A 9,163-nucleotide genomic window follows, 5' to 3' on the forward strand; every position below is an offset into this window, starting at 1 on the left:
TTTTTTTGGCTACTTCGACCATCGAATTGGCTACTTTGACCTTCGACTACTTCGCCACCTAAAACCTACCGAGCACCACTGTTAGCCTATGGGGACCTTCTTTCGATTTGAAGGATTTAATCGATCGAACAAATTTTCCTTCGATCGTTCGATCAAACGAAATGCGGTAAATCCTTCGACTTCGATATTCGAAGTCGAAGGATTTAACTTCAGTGGTCGAATATCGAGGGTTAATTAACCCTCGATATTCGACCCATAGTAAATGTGCCCCTTACTCTCTAAGGGAAGAAAGTATACTTGCAAAACAGTTTTAGCCATAGACAATATCAATAACATTCCTAAAAACTAGTTAGTTATGCACAATGAATTAATTCAATTTGCAGGACAACTATGCAATTTACACTCACACAAATGTCTTTTTCCTGTTGTCACTTTGCAGCATAGGTGTAAAAATGACTTTACCGGTGAGAGGCTCACTCTCCCTGCTAAATAAATTTGATTCATTCGGTTTTTATAATGACAAGCTGATGACAATCTGATTTATTTCTACACACGTTTTTTTTGTACTTTGCTTGTATAGGTTCCTGTTGAGCAACTGAGGTTAAAACAGATAAGATCAGATGCAAGTCAATGAGAAAAACTTTTCACATGGTTTATTGAATTAGGAGATGTCTTCTTCATCACATAGAATCTCACCCGCAGTTCCTTACTTCAGTATTATGAAGGGGTGATTTATCAACGTTTGAATTTGAATTTTTTGCACAAAAATTTTCTTCAATGTTTGGTATTTATTTATGACAAAAGGTATTTATTAAGCACAAAAAACTAGAAACGCTCGAATGTAAAACTTCAGCATCTAAGAGCTTGAGGGCTGAAGTAGACGTCAATGGGAGTTGTCCTATTATTTTAATTCGAAATTTTTGAGTTTTTTTGAGCTTGTAAACTTATGAATTCAAGTTTTTTAAGCTGATAAACTCACAACTCACATTTGAGGTATTCCAGAATTGTATTCAATTAAGTTTTTTTCTTTTCAGATTTTTTAATAAATAAGCAAACATTTGAATTTGTGAGTGTATTTGAGGTAGAAAAAAACTCACAAATTTGATTTTTGAAAAATAAGCCCATAAGTGTTACCAGGGAGTTTAAGGGTAACCTTACCCTCTAAATAAAACAGTGGGGGAAAAAAACAAACTAGGTAACATTTTCCCCTGTGTGTGGTTTTTGACAATCTCACAAGGGTTAATTTACTACGACCCAGGACACTGCAATATATTCATGGGGGGGGGGGACGCAGGTGTTCACAGTTCATTTTGGAGCAGAGAGACCTTTAAAAACTCCAAAAACTACACAGTAGGATGCAAAGTGTAAAACATAGAGGATTATGCCCCTTTTATTTCACTTTGCACCCTGCTCTGAACTTAGTTAATTACTATAGAAAAACTGAGAACTTAAACTGCTGGAATTAAATGTTGATGCCTGTGTTTCAGGGCAGAAAAAGAGGGAAAATGTACTTTTAAAAGGTTGCATGAAGATATGGATCTGCTGCTGCCAACGATGCAGAGCGAGAAGTGATCAAGGGGCTTATTTGTTCATCTGTGCTTGCTCCTCACTCCTTACCCTTCTCCTCTCGTCAGTTACTACATTTACTAAGTAACTCATTCCATTCAAATACTGTACCATTCTACACCTTTGCAAATGCAAAGTATAGGACCTATTATCCAGAATGCTCAGGACCTGGGGTTTTCTGGATAACAGATCTTTCTGTAATTTTGATCTTCTTACCTTAAGTCTACTGGAAAATCATTTAAATATTAAAGGAAAACTATACCCCCAAAATTAATACTTAAGCAACAGATAGTTTATATCATATTAAAGGATATCACCAAACTGGTATATATATTTAAGTAAATATTGTCCATTTACATCTCTTGCCTTGAACCAACATTTGGTGATGGTCTGTGTGCTGCCTCAGAGATCACCTGACCAGAAATACTACAACTCTAACTGTAAATAATAATGTTAATAATTAATAACAGGAAGAAGTGTTTAAGCAAAAGACACAACACTGTCTGTTAATTGGCTCATGTGACCTAACAAGTATGGTTTGTTGGTGTGTTTGTGTGCACAGGGAATCGTATGATCCCAGGGGGTGGCCATTATTTTTTAAAATGGCAATTTTCTATTTATGATTACCCAATAGCACATACTACTATAAAAGTATATTATTATGAAAATGGTTTCTTTACATGAAGCAGGGTTCTACACATGAGCTGTTTTATGCAATATCTTTTTATAGAGACCTACATTGTTTGCAGAGAAAAAGCAAATCATTTTTAAAATTAGAATAGTTGGATAAAATGGAGTCTAAGGGAGCCTTCCCGTAATTTGGAGCTTTCTGGATATTGGATCCCATACCTGAAGTATGTATAAAAATAGTACAGTCTTAGATTTGGGAAAAGCTAATTGCAGACAAAAGAAAATGTATAAAAATTAACCTTGCCATATATACATAAATATTATCTTAGGGTTATAGCACAGGAAGCCTTTTGATTGCTCTGATCTTTTCTGGGAGAATGCAATCTAAAGCCTTTTTTCATTCTGTTGGAAAGGGCAATGTGCTGCCTATGGGTAATGCTAAGAAGTGTCATTCTGGGACAATACATTTAGCAGTGTATAGAAAGCAATGTATTGCCAGGAAAAAGTAAAAAAGTAAAAAAAAAAGGATATATAGTGACATTTTAAAAAGACAGCATACCTTTCTAAATACAGAATAAAACAGTAGCTGCTGTATTCCAGCCCAGACTGATTCATTTCTCAGTTTGAACCACTGCTCTAACTCCCAGCAGGAGAATGGTTAAACAGTAGCAGTGTTTTCTTGTAAAACAAATGGGCAAGGGGGAAAAACGCATTGCTCCAGGTTCATCTATCACTTTAGGCACTGACAGAAGGAGTTAAACATTGGAATACCAGCAGCAAAGTGAACATCGTGTCCTATTAACATGCCTCTCCTGGGGGACACCACAGACGATGTCTTTGTTTAGTGGTGGATACTGGAGTGAGAGATAGTTACATTGAGAACAGCCGCACTAATCCTCAAATGCTCTGATCTCTGTCGCTCCGTCCAGTATTGATCCACTGGGCTTTATGGAGGATGCAGCGTGTGGTGAAAATATTACAGATGATTAAAGAGTGCTGACTTGTAAACAATTCAACTGATTCCTGGCTGGAGGACAAAGCATGGATTAGCCACTTCATTCTACCTTGCCTTCACTACTTACACCAATGCCTCACTATCACTCACTAGCGCCCAGATGTTCTCTAGCATCAGAGTTCCTGTGTTTTGAGTATATCTTGGAAACCTTCTATAAAGCCCATGGTCCTTAGCTTTTTTGAACCAAACACAGTTAATCAGCTCTTCATTCCTGCTCTCAACAAGTCCAACAGTTGTACAATACTTTAGGTTTACCAAGAAACCAGATGCAGAACTTAATTCCAGGGGGTTTCAGGGCAAACATTTTACGTTTTTACGTTGTAAAGGTTATGGTGATTCACAATAACTAGACGAAAGTCTACTGCAGTGTGAGGAAGAGTAGGAAGTGTAGAAGTGGTGTATTACTTGGAACCAATGTATAGAGCCTTTCCCCACGGGCCCTGGAGCCCTTGAATGAGCACTTTGTGGCCCTAATCCTATGGATGTCTTGTGACCAGTAGCATGCATTCTGGATTGTTATGCCTTTGCGGACAGTCAGTAAAATCCAATATTGTGCGCACTTTTACGAATCAGCGGTGGTTTTAAAAGGCTTTATTTCCCCAACAAATCACCTAACGCATTTCGTGTGTCACACGTACTCGTAGGCATGCCTTTGCGGAAAACAATATATATTTTTAAAATGGCTGAATTTCCACCCACCACCAATCCTTTTATCTCTGACATGGACTACAGTTCTCTTTGAAAAGTTTTTAGCCATAAAGCATTTTTATGATACTATATATGATATATATGATTAATAGCTTTTGTTTCTACACCAATAAGTCTTTCATAGGGCGAGGGCAATCGTGTTTGGAGTCATTGGCAATCAGTCTCTAAAGAGGTGTGGGTTAGCGATGAGCAAATCTGTCCCATTTCGCAAAAAAATTCACGAAATGGAGAAAAAATTCCCGAAACAGTGAAAAATTCACAAAACACATTGATGTCAATGGGCGTTTTTATGCACAACAAATTCATTAAACGCATTAAAGTCAATGGCAATTTTTTTGTCCTAATGCATTAAAGTCAATGGGCTTTTTTTCTTATGGCGTCTTTTTCGTCCTAGTGCATTAAAGTCAATGGGTGTTTTTTCTTATGGCGACTTTTATGTCCTAATCCATTAAAGTCAATGGGCGTTTTTTCTTATGGCGACTTTTTCGTCCTAATGCATTAAAGCCAATGGGCGTTTTTTCTCATGTCGACTTTTATGTCCTAATGCATTAAAGTCAATGGAATTTTTTCTTATGGCGACTTTTTCGTCCTAATGCATTAAAGCCAATGGGCGTTTTTTCTCATGTCGACTTTTATGTCCTAATGCATTAAAGTCAATGGAATTTTTTCTTATGGCGACTTTAGTTATAATGCATTAAAGTCAATGGGCGTTTTTTTTTACGGGCGTTTTTTCTCTATGAATTTTTCCACATGGGATTTTTTTCCACAGTTTCATGAAAAAGTTTGCACATAATGAAATTCAGAATTTCACTGCAAATCCATGGCTGGTGAATAAATTCGCTCTCTAGTGTGGGTGGTTTGATTGACACTACCAATAGTAATGATTAAAATGCTCCATAAGCCATACCCCTTATTTATCTGCTGGAACTAGAGCACTGCTACTGGAATACACAGCAGTTGAGAGGTAGGTATATAAGTGTGCGCTTGCTTTGACATAGACCATTAAATAAATAACCCAACTTGACTGTCTGCACAATTTCTCAGATATTGTGGTTCATGGATTCTAATTGTTTCAGTCATGAACCACTTACATCTGCTACTTCATAAGCTCTCTTTACAGTAGTTAAATGTGCACTAAATGTGATTACAGAAGGATGGAAAATCCATTTAATTCCACTGTTAGTGTCAAATTAGCACTTTTATTTCCATCTATAAGCCTATTGGCGTTTGGCGGTGATGTGCTCAGGAGTCATTGAGGTAATTAAGTAGAAAAATAAAAGCTGGATATAAAAACCAGAAGAAAGGCACACATTCAGTATTACTAACAGAACCAACAGAACCAGTTATGGCACAGAACAAATTCAAGTGTAATAATACTTTTATTAATTGAACTACAAAGATATTGACATTTTGGTACACAGAGAGATGACAGGTTCCAGGGGGATGGAAATATCAATAAGCTTGCAGTTTATCTAATGAAAGCTTTCTTTTGTCTTCCATTATTCATATCTTTTTATATTTTCAGTCTTGATTTGCTTTATTTACTATTACAAGGATTGCCTTGGGGGCTTGGGTAAATAACATAAAAGTCATATTAGTTCAGGTAACACTTAAAGGGGGGAGATGGGTTAAAAGGAACCTACAAGCTACAATAAAAGAAGTAATTAAATACAGCGGATAGGTCTAATCTAGCAATAAGTATCTCTTCTAATTTGGTACCTGGAGGTATAAAACTTAATTAACCCAACACCAGCAGATGGGCAGCATGTCAGATAAATTGCCAGGGTGCAGCAGTCTCCCGCAGCACAAGTCCGCAAAAGGAAATATTTTCACTTTATTTGAAATGAATGCCAGGGTTTATTTATTAATGTTGGAGTAAACCCTGTTGCCCATGAATCCCTTTTGCAGAACCTGCCCCTGACCTAGGACTGGGTTGAACAAATCATGCAGTCAGGAGTGAATAAAAAGAAGAAATAAAATGGCACAAAGTGGATGAATTTCTCCATGTGCTCCATGTGCCAGTGCGATTCTTTCATTATTTACATTTGCACTATTGCAGTCTTTAAAGACCTTAAAGGGGCAGTATACCCACTTTTTCAAATTATATTCAATAAATAGGGCGTGTGTGTGCAAACATACTTTTGTCTTTTTGTTTTAATTAAGAAGTATCTATGGTGTTTGCAGGAACGTTTTGGCCTTGAGGCAAGGTGGGAACTGTGTTTCAGGTGGCATTTTAACAGGGCCAGCAAATAGTCTCTAATATTATACAACAATAATCAACCATTGACCTTTCTTTGGAATAACTTACAAGATTCTTACCTCATTAAATCATATCTTCTTAAAGCCACCTTCATCCATAAAGTTAATTAACATGGTATCATTCATATTTCAAACTGCTTGATCATTGCCAGACCTAACCTGTCAGACTTGAGGCCTACAGAACACTGGCACAATCGATAATTACGATTTTTGCATTTATCATTTGTTGTCTCAGCAGCGCTATTTGTCTTTGATCTTTGGGTTGCTACCCTTTTAACCAAACTTCTGCATGTTTCTGCTTCTTGCTTTGACCTCTGGTTTATTTGCACTATTAAAAGACTATTAATTACAGAAATCTGTGAAACTCGGAGACTGTAAGGTTTTACCAATATTATTCGCAGTTTGCAGTAACGCCCATTGAAGAGAATTGGTGCTAAGGCAGGGTCAGGGGGGTCCACCAGGATAACATCGGAAAAGATCCAAGCAAAAATAAAGATGGCTCTGCATTCCACGGTGGAAAGCACGAACATCTTGATTTTTCCTCTGGAGGTGCAGCCTAATTGACAGCAAAGTTAGTAAGTACCCAGGTGGATTGCCGGTGGCTGGGGGTAGAGCGGGGGCTGGCTGGTGAGCATTGGTGGCTGGATGGTGCCTGGTACCTGGTAATGCAGCAGACTCTATGTTCTGGACCCCCTGGTGGGTGGTCTGCTGTATAGCCAGTTATGCCACTGGCAACAGTCCTGTTGAGGGTTGGTTTGCTTTTTGTTGAGGAAAATTTTTTGTTCATTTTGTTTCAGTCTTTATTTTGTTTTTTTCCAAGTCTTTTTCTCATGTAGCCCAGCATTATTTTGCAAATGTTTCTGTGTAAAATTATTCAAGAATATCAAATTCCTCTTTCTATTAATAAAGCTGATTCCTTATACCGATTCTATTTATAATTTGTGCTTAACTTGAGATAATCATGGAACCATATCTACTTCTTCGTTGTGATACTTCAGCTTTATAAAACGTAAAGTTAGATGCAAAAGGGTTTACTCAGGGCCTAGTTGACCATCCCTGACATTATGTTTTCAAAGGTGCAATTTTTATTTTTTCTATTTCTCCATCATTAAAGAACTGAAAGCTATTTCATATATGAGCCATCATCTAATGCTGCTATCCTCAAATCTTTTAAACTGAAGGCGAACCTATGCTTCTCAAAGTTCTGTTAATGAAACAAATTATTTCTTCCCTTTGTTTATTTTTCCACTGTACAGTCTTTTAAGGAGCATCATCTGTATCTGTCCAATGGAATCGGAGTATGTCTCTGTGAAGGACACAAGAGCAAGGGAAAGGAGGAAACATCGTTTTAAAGAGCAGTAGGAAAAACCTTGTGATCGGTGCAAAGAAAAATCAAAGGAGAATGAAGAGAACAGTATCTAATTGAGTCTGAGTTAGTCAAGGTGTTTCTTGTTGATTGTATATGACCTTGGAGCAATTGTCCTAGAGAACATTTTTTGCAAGTAATACTGGTGGGGTTCCTTTTGGAATAAAGGGGCAATTAATGGCATTGAGGGGGGAGGGGCTGTAGACCTTGAGAGAATAGACAGCAGATGGAGAATGCACTGGCAGGGAAAGAAAGGGGGGAAGATGATGTTAAAAAAAAGGAGACAGAAATGTAATAGTATCAAGGAAGACATTTAAGAAAGAGAACAAGAATTAATAAGAAAGAGAAAGGCAATAAGGATGGTCTGAAGCAAGTTTTGCCCCAACAGATCGTGAGCAAATATTGGAGAGGAGAGCTATAGACTGGTATTAATGAAGCACACTGAGGGTGGAATATTAGGTAAGACAGGTTATAGAACGAGTTGATTGGGTAGTTTCTTGATCTCTACCTACTAAACAGTGGGTTGCTTGCCTGGTTCTAGGGTTTGGAATGTAGTGGAAGAAGTGGACACATTTAAAGGAAAACAATGGCAGAAACAATGTTAAAATCTCAAGGCTAGGACTTCCCAGGTACATATTTCAGCAATGTGACCCTTGCTCCATGCTACTCAAGGGAGGTATCAAAAACATATGACAATGATAAAGAATTGATGAAAGGTGGACAGTTTGGTTTTAAGAACTGGACTGATTTTTCTGTTAATTACAGGTTCTTTTGTTGTGATGGCTCTGTTCTGGAGCTGGAGGTTTAACAGATAGGTAGATCTGTTCACAGATTGTGAGGCACTGTCTAGTCAAAAGCCCCAACCAGAAAGTAATATTAAACAATACAAAATTAATTATAAATGTAAAAGTAAGAGAAGACTGGAGTCATTTTTATTGAGTATGTAGTTGTCAAGGATTAGGTGGGGGCACTGTGGAGACTGATGAGGGAAGGGTGAGTCCTTGAGGCAGGAGCTGTATGTGCCTAGGGAACATGTAAAGGGAAGGCAGGAACAGGTTGAAGAGGGCAATGAATCAGACAGGAATTCAGGAAAGGTGCAGAACAGGACGTAGAGGGTGAAGATCAGGACTGGACTATTCAGGAAGAAGAGGGCGAAGGTCAGGACAGGAACAGACTGGATTAGGACTGGACGGTGCCTGAATAGATCAGATCAGGATGCAGGGCAGACTAGAAGTATAGGACAAGATGGTGTGGACATAGATCAGGAGATAGGAGCAGACTAGAGACCGGGAACAGGAGGACTGGATAGCGGAAGGAGACGGGAGCAGAAGGAGACTGGAGCAGAAGGAAACTGGAGCAGAAGGAGACTGGAGCAGAAGGAGACTGGAGCGGATAGCAGGAGAGGACTGGAGCAGATTGCAAGAGAGGACTGGAGTGGATAGCAAGAGAGGCCTGGAGCAGTTAGCAAGAGAGGACTGGAACGGATAGCAAGAGAGGGAGGAAAAGGCAGGGCAAGATGCAGAGTGAGACAATAGAAGATAAAGACAGGGTACAGATCAGAACAGGAAGCATGAACCAGAAAGACAAAGTCAGGTCAAGGCAAGATCAGGTTTGGAGTG

The sequence above is a fragment of the Xenopus laevis genome, chromosome 2L (genome assembly GCF_017654675.1).
Source record: "Xenopus laevis strain J_2021 chromosome 2L, Xenopus_laevis_v10.1, whole genome shotgun sequence".
Taxonomy (NCBI): domain Eukaryota; kingdom Metazoa; phylum Chordata; class Amphibia; order Anura; family Pipidae; genus Xenopus; species Xenopus laevis.